General features: G+C 38.9%; 26 non-coding genes across 26 annotated transcripts; all 26 read left to right on the forward strand.

The window, feature by feature from the left end:
* Positions 1–119: 119 nt before the first annotated feature.
* Positions 120–192, forward strand: trnar-ucg. Its single transcript has one exon. It is a non-coding gene; the product is annotated as a tRNA-Arg (tRNA).
* A 119-nt stretch (positions 193–311) lies between these two features.
* On the forward strand, positions 312–384 carry trnar-ucg. Its single transcript has one exon. It is a non-coding gene; the product is annotated as a tRNA-Arg (tRNA).
* A 570-nt stretch (positions 385–954) lies between these two features.
* Positions 955–1,027, forward strand: trnar-ucg. Its single transcript has one exon. It is a non-coding gene; the product is annotated as a tRNA-Arg (tRNA).
* A 109-nt stretch (positions 1,028–1,136) lies between these two features.
* Positions 1,137–1,209, forward strand: trnar-ucg. The gene has a single exon. It is a non-coding gene; the product is annotated as a tRNA-Arg (tRNA).
* Positions 1,210–1,576: 367 nt separating this feature from the next.
* Positions 1,577–1,649, forward strand: trnar-ucg. The gene has a single exon. It is a non-coding gene; the product is annotated as a tRNA-Arg (tRNA).
* Positions 1,650–1,758: 109 nt separating this feature from the next.
* Positions 1,759–1,831, forward strand: trnar-ucg. Its single transcript has one exon. It is a non-coding gene; the product is annotated as a tRNA-Arg (tRNA).
* A 119-nt stretch (positions 1,832–1,950) lies between these two features.
* trnar-ucg lies at positions 1,951–2,023 on the forward strand. Its single transcript has one exon. It is a non-coding gene; the product is annotated as a tRNA-Arg (tRNA).
* A 119-nt stretch (positions 2,024–2,142) lies between these two features.
* On the forward strand, positions 2,143–2,215 carry trnar-ucg. Its single transcript has one exon. It is a non-coding gene; the product is annotated as a tRNA-Arg (tRNA).
* Positions 2,216–2,334: 119 nt separating this feature from the next.
* trnar-ucg lies at positions 2,335–2,407 on the forward strand. The gene has a single exon. It is a non-coding gene; the product is annotated as a tRNA-Arg (tRNA).
* A 120-nt stretch (positions 2,408–2,527) lies between these two features.
* Positions 2,528–2,600, forward strand: trnar-ucg. The gene has a single exon. It is a non-coding gene; the product is annotated as a tRNA-Arg (tRNA).
* Positions 2,601–2,959: 359 nt separating this feature from the next.
* On the forward strand, positions 2,960–3,032 carry trnar-ucg. The gene has a single exon. It is a non-coding gene; the product is annotated as a tRNA-Arg (tRNA).
* A 119-nt stretch (positions 3,033–3,151) lies between these two features.
* On the forward strand, positions 3,152–3,224 carry trnar-ucg. Its single transcript has one exon. It is a non-coding gene; the product is annotated as a tRNA-Arg (tRNA).
* Positions 3,225–3,410: 186 nt separating this feature from the next.
* On the forward strand, positions 3,411–3,483 carry trnar-ucg. Its single transcript has one exon. It is a non-coding gene; the product is annotated as a tRNA-Arg (tRNA).
* Positions 3,484–3,592: 109 nt separating this feature from the next.
* On the forward strand, positions 3,593–3,665 carry trnar-ucg. The gene has a single exon. It is a non-coding gene; the product is annotated as a tRNA-Arg (tRNA).
* A 4,462-nt stretch (positions 3,666–8,127) lies between these two features.
* Positions 8,128–8,200, forward strand: trnar-ucg. The gene has a single exon. It is a non-coding gene; the product is annotated as a tRNA-Arg (tRNA).
* A 184-nt stretch (positions 8,201–8,384) lies between these two features.
* On the forward strand, positions 8,385–8,457 carry trnar-ucg. The gene has a single exon. It is a non-coding gene; the product is annotated as a tRNA-Arg (tRNA).
* A 494-nt stretch (positions 8,458–8,951) lies between these two features.
* On the forward strand, positions 8,952–9,024 carry trnar-ucg. The gene has a single exon. It is a non-coding gene; the product is annotated as a tRNA-Arg (tRNA).
* Positions 9,025–9,779: 755 nt separating this feature from the next.
* Positions 9,780–9,852, forward strand: trnar-ucg. Its single transcript has one exon. It is a non-coding gene; the product is annotated as a tRNA-Arg (tRNA).
* A 109-nt stretch (positions 9,853–9,961) lies between these two features.
* trnar-ucg lies at positions 9,962–10,034 on the forward strand. Its single transcript has one exon. It is a non-coding gene; the product is annotated as a tRNA-Arg (tRNA).
* Positions 10,035–11,739: 1,705 nt separating this feature from the next.
* On the forward strand, positions 11,740–11,812 carry trnar-ucg. The gene has a single exon. It is a non-coding gene; the product is annotated as a tRNA-Arg (tRNA).
* Positions 11,813–11,931: 119 nt separating this feature from the next.
* trnar-ucg lies at positions 11,932–12,004 on the forward strand. Its single transcript has one exon. It is a non-coding gene; the product is annotated as a tRNA-Arg (tRNA).
* A 553-nt stretch (positions 12,005–12,557) lies between these two features.
* On the forward strand, positions 12,558–12,630 carry trnar-ucg. The gene has a single exon. It is a non-coding gene; the product is annotated as a tRNA-Arg (tRNA).
* Positions 12,631–12,932: 302 nt separating this feature from the next.
* Positions 12,933–13,005, forward strand: trnar-ucg. The gene has a single exon. It is a non-coding gene; the product is annotated as a tRNA-Arg (tRNA).
* A 302-nt stretch (positions 13,006–13,307) lies between these two features.
* On the forward strand, positions 13,308–13,380 carry trnar-ucg. Its single transcript has one exon. It is a non-coding gene; the product is annotated as a tRNA-Arg (tRNA).
* A 494-nt stretch (positions 13,381–13,874) lies between these two features.
* Positions 13,875–13,947, forward strand: trnar-ucg. Its single transcript has one exon. It is a non-coding gene; the product is annotated as a tRNA-Arg (tRNA).
* Positions 13,948–14,825: 878 nt separating this feature from the next.
* trnar-ucg lies at positions 14,826–14,898 on the forward strand. Its single transcript has one exon. It is a non-coding gene; the product is annotated as a tRNA-Arg (tRNA).
* Positions 14,899–15,000: the final 102 nt, after the last annotated feature.

Here is a 15,000-nt window from a genome sequence, read left to right on the forward strand (position 1 = left end):
AAATACAAATCTTTAGACAGTTACATAACATTTCAGTGTATTTCAGTTAAAACTTCTATATAGATATGAAATGATTTCATTGTTACCTTGGATGAATTGTCTTACAAGCTGTTCTCGAAGACCGCGTGGCCTAATGGATAAGGCGTCTGACTTCGGATCAGAAGATTGAGGGTTCGAGTCCCTTCGTGGTCGAAATGCAAATCTTTAGACACTTACATAACATTTCAGTGTATTTCAGTTAAAACTTCTATATAGATATGAAATGATTTCATTGTTACCTTGGATGAATTGTCTTACAAGCTGATCTCGAAGACCGCGTGGCCTAATGGATAAGGCGTCTGACTTCGGATCAGAAGATTGAGGGTTCGAGTCCCTTCGTGGTCGAAATGCAAATCTTTAGACACTTACATAACATTTCAGTGTATTTCAGTTGAAATTTCTATATAGATATGAAATGATTTCATCGTTAACTTTGATGAATTGTCTTATAAAATTTTTGTGAAGACTGCGTGGCCTAATGGATAAGGCGTCTGACTTCGGATCAGAAGATTGAGGGTTCGAGTCCCTTCGTGGTCGAAATGCAAATCTTTAGACACTTACATAACATTTCAGTGTATTTCAGTTAAAACTTCTATATAGATATGAAATGATTTCATTGTTACCTTGGATGAATTGTCTTACAAGCTGTTCTCGAAGACCGCGTGGCCTAATGGATAAGGCGTCTGACTTCGGATCAGAAGATTGAGTGTTCGAGTCCCTTCGTGGTCGAAATGCAAATCTTTAGACACTTACATAACATTTCAGTGTATTTCAGTTGAAATTTCTATACAGATATGAAATGATTTCATTATTACCTTTGATGAATTGTCTTATACGTTTTTTTGTGAAAACCGAAATCATATGAAATGATTTCATCGTTAACTTTGATGAATTGTCTTATAAGTTTTTTGTGATGACCGCGTGGCCTAATGGATAAGGCGTCTGACTTCGGATCAGAAGATTGAGGGTTCGAGTCCCTTCGTGGTCGAAATACAAATCTTTAGACACTTAAATAACATTTCAGTTGAAATTTCTATATAGATATGAAATGATTTCATCATTACCTTTGATGAATTGTCTTACAAGCTGTTCTCGAAGACCGCGTGGCCTAATGGATAAGGCGTCTGACTTCGGATCAGAAGATTGAGGGTTCGAGTCCCTTCGTGGTCGAAATGCAAATCTTTAGACACTTACATAACATTTCAGTGTATTTCAGTTGAAATTTCTATATAGATATGAAATGATTTCATTATTACCTTTGATGAATTGTCTTATACGTTTTTTGTGAAGACCGAAATCATATGAAATGATTTCATCGTTAACTTTGATGAATTGTCTTATAAGTTGTTTGTGAAGACTGCGTGGCCTAATGGATAAGGCGTCTGACTTCGGATCAGAAGATTGAGGGTTCGAGTCCCTTCGTGGTTGAAATACAAATCTTTAGACACTTACATAACATTTCATTTGATATTTCTGTATAGATATGAAATGATTTCATCGTTAACTTTGATGAATTGTGTTATAAGTTGTTTGTGAAGACCGCGTGGCCTAATGGATAAGGCGTCTGACTTCGGATCAGAAGATTGAGGGTTCGAGTCCCTTCGTGGTCGAAATACAAATCTTTAGACACTTAAATAACATTTCAGTTGAAATTTCTATATAGATATGAAATGATTTCATCATTACCTTTGATAAATTGTCTTACAAGTTGTTCTCGAAGACCGCGTGGCCTAATGGATAAGGCGTCTGACTTCGGATCAGAAGATTGAGGGTTCGAGTCCCTTCGTGGTCGAAATACAAATCTTTAGACAGTTACATAACATTTCAGTGTATTTCAGTTAAAACTTCTATATAGATATGAAATGATTTCATTGTTACCTTGGATGAATTGTCTTACAAGCTGTTCTCGAAGACCGCGTGGCCTAATGGATAAGGCGTCTGACTTCGGATCAGAAGATTGAGGGTTCGAGTCCCTTCGTGGTCGAAATGCAAATCTTTAGACACTTACATAACATTTCAGTGTATTTCAGTTAAAACTTCTATATAGATATGAAATGATTTCATTGTTACCTTGGATGAATTGTCTTACAAGCTGATCTCGAAGACCGCGTGGCCTAATGGATAAGGCGTCTGACTTCGGATCAGAAGATTGAGGGTTCGAGTCCCTTCGTGGTCGAAATGCAAATCTTTAGACACTTACATAACATTTCAGTGTATTTCAGTTGAAATTTCTATATAGATATGAAATGATTTCATCGTTAACTTTGATGAATTGTCTTATAAATTTTTTGTGAAGACCGCGTGGCCTAATGGATAAGGCGTCTGACTTCGGATCAGAAGATTGAGGGTTCGAGTCCCTTCGTGGTCGAAATGCAAATCTTTAGACACTTACATAACATATCAGCGTATTTCAGGTGAAACTTCTATATAGAAATGAATTGATTACATCATTAGTTTGGATGAATTGTTTTAAAAAGAGATCGAGAAAGACCGCGTGGCCTAATGGATAAGGCGTCTGACTTCGGATCAGAAGATTGAGGGTTCGAGTCCCTTCGTGGTCGAAATATGGATCTTTAGACACTTACATAACATTTCAGTTGAAATTTCTATATAGATATGAAATATGGATCTTTAGACACTTACATAACATTTCAGTTGAAATTTCTATATAGATATGAAATGATTTCATCATTACCTTTGATGAATTGTCTTATAAGTTGTTTGTGAAGACCGCGTGACCTAATGGATAAGGCGTCTCACTTCGGATCAGAAGATTGAGGGTTCGAGTCCCTTCGTGGTCGAAATACAAATCTTTAGACAGTTACATAACATTTCAGTGTATTTCAGTTAAAACTTCTATATAGATATGAAATGATTTCATTGTTACCTTGGATGAATTGTCTTACAAGCTGTTCTCGAAGACCGCGTGGCCTAATGGATAAGGCGTCTGACTTCGGATCAGAAGATTGAGGGTTCGAGTCCCTTCGTGGTCGAAATGCAAATCTTTAGACACTTACATAACATTTCAGTGTATTTCAGTTAAAACTTCTATATAGATATGAAATGATTTCATTGTTACCTTGGATGAATTGTCTTACAAGCTGTTCTCGAAGACCGCGTGGCCTAATGGATAAGGCGTCTGACTTCGGATCAGAAGATTGAGGGTTCGAGTCCCTTCGTGGTCGAAATGCAAATCTTTAGACACTTACATAACATTTCAGTGTATTTCAGTTGAAATTTCTATACAGATATGAAATGATTTCATTATTACCTTTGATGAATTGTCTTATACGTTTTTTTGTGAAAACCGAAATCATATGAAATGATTTCATCGTTAACTTTGATGAATTGTCTTATAAGTTTTTTGTGATGACCGCGTGGCCTAATGGATAAGGCGTCTGACTTCGGATCAGAAGATTGAGGGTTCGAGTCCCTTCGTGGTCGAAATACAAATCTTTAGACACTTAAATAACATTTCAGTTGAAATTTCTATATAGATATGAAATGATTTCATCATTACCTTTGATGAATTGTCTTACAAGCTGTTCTCGAAGACCGCGTGGCCTAATGGATAAGGCGTCTGACTTCGGATCAGAAGATTGAGGGTTCGAGTCCCTTCGTGGTCGAAATGCAAATCTTTAGACACTTACAGTGGGTCCCAGTTAAAAATTGACACTTCATTCACGATCATGGTGAATGGTGAAATGTAAGTACAACTGCAGCCGCTTGGGGGCAGCATAGTCCGCTGTGGAGTTCCACGGTCGAACCAGACGGCGCATTCGACAGCAAGGGCTGTGATTGGCCGAGTTTTCAGTGCGTTTCTCTGTGTTTTTAGCAGCCCCTGCAACATGCTAGTCCACTGTAGCCTAAGCCTTGTACATAATGTTAAACATAGTTTTGGATTCAGTGGCAAGATTTCTTGATTGTACAGTGTCTGTCTCTCAGTAATGTTTTAAAATGAGAGCTTCGTCAGCTGGCAGTAGGCTACTTTGTCGGTAGTCATGAGAAGTTCGCTTGCTAACAGAACATAAATATGCTGCCCAGAAACCTTGTGAATAGTTCTGATTTTTTTTACTTCACTAACGAGGTTGAAATATAGACTTTGCCTACAGCATCTCCTTAACAGTAATGTTAACAAAATGACAGCATTCATATGACAAAGAAAAACGAATTCGGTCACTCAAGACTGTGCCACAGCAACCAGTGTAGGCTACAGTCCTACCCAATAGGCCTACTCGAAGCAGATAGCGTTGTCTGACGGTCGAGTGGGTTAATGCACGTATTTCCAGAACAGGTCTGCAACTTTCAGGTAGTTCTGAGTTCGAATCTAGGCAGGAGCAGAGCCATATAAAGGCCTAGGCCTATTGTTATAATTTTTTGCAAGGTGTTGCTCCTGGCAATACTTGTTTATAATACGTTTGGTGATTAATTGATAGCTGTTTTTGGGACACGTTAAACGTTCTTTATAATGAGCGCATCCGGGGAGTAAAACGGCTGTTACAACTGTAGGCTACAATGATTGCAATACAAAAATATGCGCGTGTTAGTTTATTTAGTTTTGTGATGTTTTGCACTTTTGCCTCATGTGTTTTCAGGTTTGAGGGCTTTTTTGGCAAGATTGACCTTGGTTAGACTCTGCATATGTTATTTCTCCGTATGGAAAATAAAGTCAATTTTCGACACACGTCTGTTATTAGTTCAATAACAAGTGTTGCTTGTTAAAACATGTGACTAGTGAAACTCAAATGATTTTAGAAATATTTAGCCAAAGCCAAAAAGAGAAGGAGAGACGCCGGTGCAGCTCAGATGTCTTCTTAATTTTCTTTATTCTTTAGTAAAAGGTGCAGAACATTATTAAACTTTGACTAACGTTTCGATGTTCGTTAGTCAAAAACATCGACACATCGAAATGTTAGTCAAAGTTTAATAATGTTCTGCAGCTTTTACTGAAGAATAAAGAAAATTAAGAAGACATCTGAGCTGCACCGGCGTCTCTCCTCTCTAAAATATCTGTCCTGGCCTGGTTGCAACGGATTGTGGCCAAACGACAGAAGCGCGGAGAACCCTCCTTTGTCTTCCAAAAAGTGTTACTTTGTGCCCCGCGCTCCCCCACTGCTTGTGAAAGAAGGGGATGGGGGAGGGGGGCTTAACGTGAAAAAGCTTAATGTCACAAAACGGCAACAGGCCTTCATAATGGTAGGCTACAGGAAGTGGGGGGAGGGTATGGGATGACCAGAGCCGTCATCTATCGTCTTTCCAGGCACACAGCTCGTTATAAAGCCTATCGACTGCCTTAACAGATAGGCTTTGCTCTTGGGTTTGGCCTTACAGCGAACTCAATGCTCTTGTTGCTTGCAGTTTGTTAAATAAAGCGATGCAGATTACATTATTTATTTCTGATTAATTGCGTCTTTTGATGTATTTTGCAACATTTGCTTGTTAGGCTGGGCTACTGTCAATGTCCTGTACAGGTCAATGTTCAACAATTGCTGGTGTAGGCCTAGGCTATTAATCAATTAGGGACTGTTCGTTATTTATTTAATTAAGGGGCTACCGGAGGAGTTTTGGGAGCGTTAGTCAAAAAAGACGTGACCCTCCCTCGCCAGCAAGATTTTTTTCTATGACCCTCCAAAGTGATTGAGAAAAAACGCATGATCCTCCCCAGTCCCAACAATGTATTGATGCCTTAGGCTACTGGGTCAATTTGGGAGCTTGCATGCTACGACTCCTTCCTTGAAATGCCTTGAAAAGGCTGTCGTTTGCACAATTTCACAAATAATCACCGGGACCGAAACAAACCTGTCAACTTTTCCCGGGTTTATCGCGTATTTTAACTTTTTCCTCGCTGTCTTAGGAGGAGCTGCAGGGCCGTCGCAAGGGGATGCGAGGCCCTGTGCGAACTTGACAGATGCAAGGCCCTTTTCACTTACGTGCATGAAATCATGCGATAGCTTACTTTACACATAGCCAAGGCTACCGTCGGTGTATTTTAATAGTAGCCTAGTCTAATAAGCTACACCAGCTTGCATTTAAGAGGGGAAATTCAATTGTATAGCCTATAACATTAGCTGAGTCACATATTTGGCCATATGGTGTTTATCATAGGCTACATCACGAAACCAAATAGTGTAACAAAGGCGAACACTTTAACAGGGGGAATTCATTGGGCATGAATCATTGTGCTGAACGGTATTTGTCAATGTGCAGAAACACACACGACATTCAAACTATTGATAAGATGTACTGGTCTGTATCTATAGGCTAACATTGGACAAATAAATGACACTGACTCGCCATATCCTGACTCAGGAAAAAAAACATTTTCTTGCTTTGCCGCAAACTCAGCAATGAAATCATAGGCCAGTTTGCAGGTAGCCTAACGTCTTTTTCATAGAAGGGAGAGCCCAGTCTCTCCTGTGACATGGAGGTGCGTAAATAGTTTTTAATAGCCTGTTCAACTTCGAAAAGCTTCGTTCACCCGATGCCAGTCACTGATCGCAATTTCAAAGTTCGGAAAGCTTCATCTTTTTAAGTTTTAAGTGCAGTGGCCCATATCTGCCCCCTTTGGAATTATATCTCGAGCCTATTATAAGGTCCAGTGCGTTATGTCCTGGGATTCGGATGTGCTCAAAAAGAAAAGAAAAAACACTTTTTTATAGATGGTTATGAGGAGCAATGTGAGAGAGAAATTTGATGATCATTGATCGTTGTTTTGGGACGTTAAGCCTTTTCCATAGGCGTCAGTGAAGGAGATTGAAGAATGACCATTTTTTTTATACGAAAATATTTCTTAACTACAAAAACTCAGTGTCTAAAAACTCAGTGTCATTCAGACTCAACCCTCTTGTTGTTTTATTATCTTTTTCGTTGTCGTTTGAACGTTGGCAAGCAGGCATGTTGCGGTTGCAATTTAAGTGAAATTTCTATAGGCCTACAACATGCTGTTAGGCTGGGCTACTGTCAATGTACTTGTACAGGTAAATGTTCAACAATTGCTGGTGTACAGGTTATATAATCAATTAGCTAAATCATTTGTCCAGCTGTTTAAACATTTTTTCGTGCTACATTCAAACGCAAAAGGTGCTTTGATATATTTTTCGTTTGAACGTCGGCAAGCAGTCATGCTTTGGTTGCAATGAATGAGGATAATTGCCTTTTTTTTGCATTATTTTGAATATGACTCGCTCCAGTCTCAACAGCACGTACTTTTTCCACACGCTTAGTTCTAACACACATAGGCCTATCCCCTCTCGCTTTCTCTCTCTCCATCCCTGCACACGGTGCTTTCTTAAAGGAGCTGCACCATTTTACAACAATTGCATCTACATTTTCATATTAGAATGTTTTGTCAAGTGTAAGCTTAAACTACCGTGATCAATTTAAGTTCCAGTGCCCCCGCTGCATCATGGAAGCAGTAAGTCAGTCGCATCAAAAATAGTAGTGGCACCCAAGTGACACCTTGTGGTTGTTTGTGTCAACTGCAGTTTGTGCCATTTCTGCTGAGAAAATGGGGATCGTGATTCATGAAGGAACCCGTCCAAACTTAACGGGGACCCACTGTACATAACATTTCAGTGTATTTCAGTTGAAATTTCTATATAGATATGAAATGATTTCATTATTACCTTTGATGAATTGTCTTATACGTTTTTTGTGAAGACCGAAATCATATGAAATGATTTCATCGTTAACTTTGATGAATTGTCTTATAAGTTGTTTGTGAAGACTGCGTGGCCTAATGGATAAGGCGTCTGACTTCGGATCAGAAGATTGAGGGTTCGAGTCCCTTCGTGGTTGAAATACAAATCTTTAGACACTTACATAACATTTCATTTGATATTTCTGTATAGATATGAAATGATTTCATCGTTAACTTTGATGAATTGTGTTATAAGTTGTTTGTGAAGACCGCGTGGCCTAATGGATAAGGCGTCTGACTTCGGATCAGAAGATTGAGGCTTCGAGTCCCTTCGTGGTCGAAATACAAATCTTTAGACACTTAAATAACATTTCAGTTGAAATTTCTATATAGATATGAAATGATTTCATCATTACCTTTGATGAATTGTCTTACAAGTTGTTCTCGAAGACCGCGTGGCCTAATGGATAAGGCGTCTGACTTCGGATCAGAAGATTGAGGGTTCGAGTCCCTTCGTGGTCGAAATGCAAATCTTTAGACACTTACATAACATTTCAGTGTATTTCAGTTAAACTTCTATATAGATATGAAATGATTTCATTGTTACCTTGGATGAATTGTCTTATACGTTTTTTGTGAAAACCGAAATCATATGAAATGATTTCATCGTTAACTTTGATGAATTGTCTTATAAATTGTTTGTGAAGACCGCGTGGCCTAATGGATAAGGCGTCTGACTTCGGATCAGAAGATTGAGGGTTCGAGTCCCTTCGTGGTCGAAATACAAATCTTTAGACAGTTACATAACATTTCAGTGTATTTCAGTTGAAATTTCTATATAGATATGAAATGATTTCATCGTTAACTTTGATGAATTGTCTTATAAATTGTTTGTGAAGACCGCGTGGCCTAATGGATAAGGCGTCTGACTTCGGATCAGAAGATTGAGGGTTTGAGTCCCTTCGTGGTCGAAATGCAAATCTTTAGACACTTACATAACATATCAGCGTATTTCAGGTGAAACTTCTATATAGAAATGAATTGATTACATCATTAGTTTGGATGAATTGTTTTAAAAAGAGATCGAGAAAGACCGCGTGGCCAAATGGATAAGGCGTCTGACTTCGGATCAGAAGATTGAGGGTTCGAGTCCCTTCGTGGTCGAAATATGGATCTTTAGACACTTACATAACATTTCAGTTGAAATTTCTATATAGATATGAAATGATTTCATCATTACCTTTGATGAATTGTCTTACAAGTTGTTCTCGAAGACCGCGTGGCCTAATGGATAAGGCGTCTGACTTCGGATCAGAAGATTGAGGGTTCGAGTCCCTTCGTGGTCGAAATACAAATCTTTAGACACTTACGTAACATATCAGCGTATTTCAGGTGAAACTTCTATATAGAAATGAATTGATTACATCATTAGTTTGGATGAATTGTTTTAAAAAGAGATCGAGAAAGACCGCGTGGCCTAATGGATAAGGCGTCTGACTTCGGATCAGAAGATTGAGGGTTGGAGTCCCTTCGTGGTCGAAATATGGATCTTTAGACACTTACATAACATTTCAGTTTAAATTTCTATATAGATATGAAATATGGATCTTTAGACACTTACATAACATTTCAGTGTATTTCAGTTAAAACTTCTATATAGATATGAAATGATTTCATTGTTACCTTGGATGAATTGTCTTACAAGCTGATCTCGAAGACCGCGTGGCCTAATGGATAAGGCGTCTGACTTCGGATAAGAAGATTGAGGGTTCGAGTCCCTTCGTGGTCGAAATGCAAATCTTTAGACAGTTACATAACATTTCAGTGTATTTCAGATAAAACGTCTATATAGATATGAAATGATTTCATCATTACCTTTGATGAATTGTCTTATAAGTTGTTTGTGAAGACCGCGTGGCCTAATGGATAAGGCGTCTGTCTTCGGATCAGAAGATTGAAGGTTCGAGTCCCTTCGTGGTCGAAATGCAAATCTTTAGACACTTACATAACATATCAGCGTATTTCAGGTGAAACTTCTATATAGAAATGAATTGATTACATCATTAGTTTGGATGAATTGTTTTAAAAAGAGACCGAGAAAGACCGCGTGGCCTAATGGATAAGGCGTCTGACTTCGGATCAGAAGATTGAGGGTTCGAGTCCCTTCGTGGTCGAAATATGGATCTTTAGACACTTACATAACATTTCAGTTGAAATTTCTATATAGATATGAAATGATTTCATCATTACCTTTGATGAATTGTCTTACAAGTTGTTCTCGAAGACCGCGTGGCCTAATGGATAAGGCGTCTGACTTCGGATCAGAAGATTGAGGGTTCGAGTCCCTTCGTGGTCGAAATACAAATCTTTAGACACTTACATAACATTTCAGTGTATTTCAGGTGAAACTTCTATATAGAAATGAATTGATTACATCATTAGTTTGGATGAATTGTTTTAAAAAGAGATCGAGAAAGACTGCGTGGCCTAATGGATAAGGCGTCTGACTTCGGATCAGAAGATTGAGGGTTCGAGTCCCTTCGTGGTCGAAATATGGATCTTTAGACACTTACATAACATTTCAGTTGAAATTTCTATATAGATATGAAATATGGATCTTTAGACACTTACATAACATTTCAGTTGAATTTTCTATATAGATATGAAATGATTTCATCATTACCTTTGATGAATTGTCTCATATGTGAGAATGCTGTTCATAGACTTCAGTTCAGCATTCAATACCATAATACCACAACAACTCATCAGCAAACTGGACAAGCTAGGATTCAGTACCTCCCTCTGCAACTGGTTGCTGGATTTCCTGTTGCAGAGACCACAAGCAGTACGTGTCGGGAACAACACCTCAAGCACTCTGACCCTGAGCACGGGGGCCCCTCAAGGGTGTGTGCTCAGCCCCCTGCTCTTCACACTGCTAACACATGACTGTACAACCACTCACAGCTCCAACCATCTGGTGAAGTTTGCGGACGACACAACACTGGTGGGCCTCATCACTAAGGGCGATGAGGCTCACTACAGAGAAGAAGTAGACTTGCTGGCTAAATGGTGCAAAGACAACAACCTCCTGCTAAATGTCAGCAAGACCAAGGAGATTGTTGTCAACTTTCAGAGAGGCCACAAACAACTGCCACCACTGTCCATCGACGGAGATGCTGTGGAGAGAGTGAGCAGCACAAAATTTCTGGGGGTGCACATCAGCGACGACCTCTCCTGGACCACCAACACAGCATCACTGGCGAAGAAAGCCCAGCAGCGCCTCTACTTCTTGCGCAAATTGAAGAAGGCAAGTGCCACGCCTCCTGTCATGACTACATTCTACAGAGGGACCATCGAGAGCATCGTCTCCAGCAGCATCACAGTGTGGGGCGGAAGCTGCACAGATCAGAACAGGAAGACCCTCCAGCGCACTGTTAACACAGCTAAGAGGATCATTGGAGCACCACTCCCCTCCCTGCAGGACATTTACACCACCCGCCTCACCCGCAAAGCACTAATGATTGTCAAGGATACAACCCACCCTGCACACAAACTGTTCAGCCTCCTGCCCTCTGGAAAGCGGTACAGGAGCCTCCGCTCCCGCACCACCAGACTGGCAAGTAGCTTCATCCACCAAGCAATCAGGATGCTGAACACTCTACCCACTCTCCCATCACTGACAGCCCCCCCCACCCACCAGCCAACCAGGAACCTAGGAAACTAGGATCCTGTCTACCAAACCCCCCCCCCCCCCCCCCCCAGTTACTTCATGTAACTGTTAAGACTATAGAAATATACAACACAACTACCTCTATTTTTTTTTAATATATGTCCTATATTTCTATTTTGATACATACATGTTCTATATTTCAGTCTTGCACTTTAATTTAATGTTTATTGTCTATGGCTATGTCCATAGTATGTCTATGTCTGTATTTAAAGCATGTCTATGTCTGCATGGGAAAGTAAGAAACGAAATTTCAATTCTTTGTATGACCAGTGCATGTAAAGAAATTGACAATAAAAGCCGACTTGACTTGACTTGATAAGTTGTTTGTGAAGACCGCGTGGCCTAATGGATAAGGCGTCTGACTTCGGATCAGAAGATTGAGGGTTCGAGTCCCTTCGTGGTCGAAATATGGATCTTTAGACACTTACATAACATTTCAGTGTATTTCAGTTGAAATTTCTATGTCGATATGAAATGATTTCATTATTACCTTTGATGAATTGTCTTATAAGTTGTTTGTAAAGACCGCGTGGCCTAATGGATAAGGCGTCTGACTTCGGATCAGAAGATTGAGGGTTCGAGTCCCTTCGTGGTCGAAATACAAATCTTTAGACAGTTACATAACATTTCAGTTGAAATTTCTATATAGATATGAAATGATTTCATCGTTAACTTTGATGAATTGTCTTATAAGTTGTTTGTGAAGACCGCGTGGCCTAATGGATAAGGCGTCTGACTTCGGATCAGCAGATTGAGGGTTCGAGTCCCTTCGTGGTCGAAATGCAAATCTTTAGACACTTACATAACATATCAGCGTATTTCAGGTGAAACTTCTATATAGAAATGAATTGATTACATCATTAGTTTGGATGAATTGTTTTAAAAAGAGATCGAGAAAGACCGCGTGGCCTAATGGATAAGGCGTCTGACTTCGGATCAGAAGATTGAGGGTTTCAAGTCCCTTCGTGGTCGAAATACAAATCTTTAGACAGTTACATAATATTTCAGTTGAAATTTCTATATAGATATGAAATATGGATCTTTAGACACTTACATAACATTTCAGTGTATTTCAGTTGAAATTTCTATATAGATATGAAATGATTTCATCATTACCTTTGATGAATTGTCTTATAAGTTGTTTGTGAAGACCGCGTGGCCTAATGGATAAGGCGTCTGACTTCGGATCAGAAGATTGAGGGTTCGAGTCCCTTCGTGGTCGAAATGCAAATCTGTAGACACTTACATAACATAACAGCGTATTTCAGGTGAAACTTCTATATAGAAATGAATTGATTACATCATTAGTTTGGATGAATTGTTTTAAAAAGAGATCGAGAAAGACCGCGTGGCCTAATGGATAAGGCGTCTGACTTCGGATCAGAAGATTGAGGCTTCGAGTCCCTTCGTGGTCGAAATATGGATCTTTAGACACTTACATAACATTTCAGTTGAAATTTCTATGTCGATATGAAATGATTTCATTATTACCTTTGATGAATTGTCTTATAAGTTGTTTGTAAAGACCGCGTGGCCTAATGGATAAGGCGTCTGACTTCGGATCAGAAGATTGAGGGTTCGAGTCCCTTCGTGGTCGAAATACAAATCTTTAGACAGTTACATAACATTTCAGTTGAAATTTCTATATAGATATGAAATGATTTCATCGTTAACTTTGATGAATTGTCTTATAAATTGTTTGTGAAGACAGCGTGGCCTAATGGATAAGGCGTCTGACTTCGGATCAGCAGATTGAGGGTTCGAGTCCCTTCGTGGTCGAAATGCAAATCTTTAGACACTTACATAACATATCAGCGTATTTCAGGTGAAACTTCTATATAGAAATGAATTGATTACATCATTAGTTTGGATGAATTGTTTTAAAAAGAGATCGAGAAAGACCGCGTGGCCTAATGGATAAGGCGTCTGACTTCGGATCAGAAGATTGAGGGTTCGAGTCCCTTCGTGGTCGAAATATGGATCTTTAGACACTTACATAACATATCAGTGTATTTCAGTTGAAATTTCTATGTCGATATGAAATGATTTCATTATTACCTTTGATGAAATGTCTTATAAGTTGTTTGTAAAGACCGCGTGGCCTAATGGATAAGGCGTCTGACTTCGGATCAGAAGATTGAGGGTTTCAAGTCCCTTCGTGGTCGAAATACAAATCTTTAGACAGTTACATAATATTTCAGTGTATTTCAGTTGAAATTTCTATATAGATATGAAATGATTTCATCATTACCTTTGATGAATTGTCTTACAAGTTGTTCTCGAAGACCGCGTGGCCTAATGGATAAGGCGTCTGACTTCGGATCAGAAGATTGAGGGTTCGAGTCCCTTCGTGGTTGAAATACAAATCTTTAGACACTTACATAACATTTCAGTTGAAATTTCTATATAGATATGAAATGATTTCATCATTACCTTTGATGAATTGTCTTACAAGTTGTTCTCGAAGACCGCGTGGCCTAATGGATAAGGCGTCTGACTTCGGATCAGAAGATTGAGGGTTCGAGTCCCTTCGTGGTCGAAATATGGATCTTTAGACACTTACACAACATTTCAGTTGAAATTTCTATATAGATATGAAATATGGATCTTTAGACACTTACATAACATTTCAGTGTATTTCAGTTGAAATTTCTATGTCGATATGAAATGATTTCATTATTACCTTTGATGAATTGTCTTATAAGTTGTTTGTAAAGACCGCGTGGCCTAATGGATAAGGCGTCTGACTTCGGATAAGAAGATTGAGGGTTCGAGTCCCTTCGTGGTCGAAATGCAAATCTTTAGACACTTACATAACATTTCAGTGTATTTCAGTTGAAATTTCTATATAGATATGAAATGATTTCATTATTACCTTTGATGAATTGTCTTATACGTTTTTTGTGAAGACTGAAATCATATGAAATGATTTCATCGTTAACTTTGATGAATTGTCTTATAAGTTGTTTGTGAAGACCGCGTGGCCTAATGGATAAGGCGTCTGACTTCGGATCAGAAGATTGAGGGTTTCAAGTCCCTTCGTGGTCGAAATACAAATCTTTAGACAGTTACATAATATTTCAGTGTATTTCAGTTGAAATTTCTATATAGATATGAAATGATTTCATCATTACCTTTGATGAATTGTCTTACAAGTTGTTCTCGAAGACCGCGTGGCCTAATGGATAAGGCGTCTGACTTCGGATCAGAAGATTGAGGGTTCGAGTCCCTTCGTGGTTGAAATACAAATCTTTAGACACTTACACAACATTTCAGTTGAAATTTCTATATAGATATGAAATATGGATCTTTAGACACTTACATAACATTTCAGTGTATTTCAGTTGAAATTTCTATATAGATATGAAATGATTTCATCATTACCTTTGATGAATTGTCTTATAAGTTGTTTGTGAAGACCGCGTGGCCTAATGGATAAGGCGTCTGACTTCGGATCAGAAGATTGAGGGTTCGAGTCCCTTCGTGGTCGAAATGCAAATCTGTAGACACTTACATAACATAACAGCGTATTTCAGGTGAAACTTCTATATAGAAATGAATTGATTACATCATTAGTTTGGATGAATTGTTT

This window comes from Alosa sapidissima, chromosome 17, assembly GCF_018492685.1.
Source record: "Alosa sapidissima isolate fAloSap1 chromosome 17, fAloSap1.pri, whole genome shotgun sequence".
In the NCBI taxonomy this organism is placed as follows: Eukaryota; Metazoa; Chordata; class Actinopteri; order Clupeiformes; family Clupeidae; genus Alosa; species Alosa sapidissima.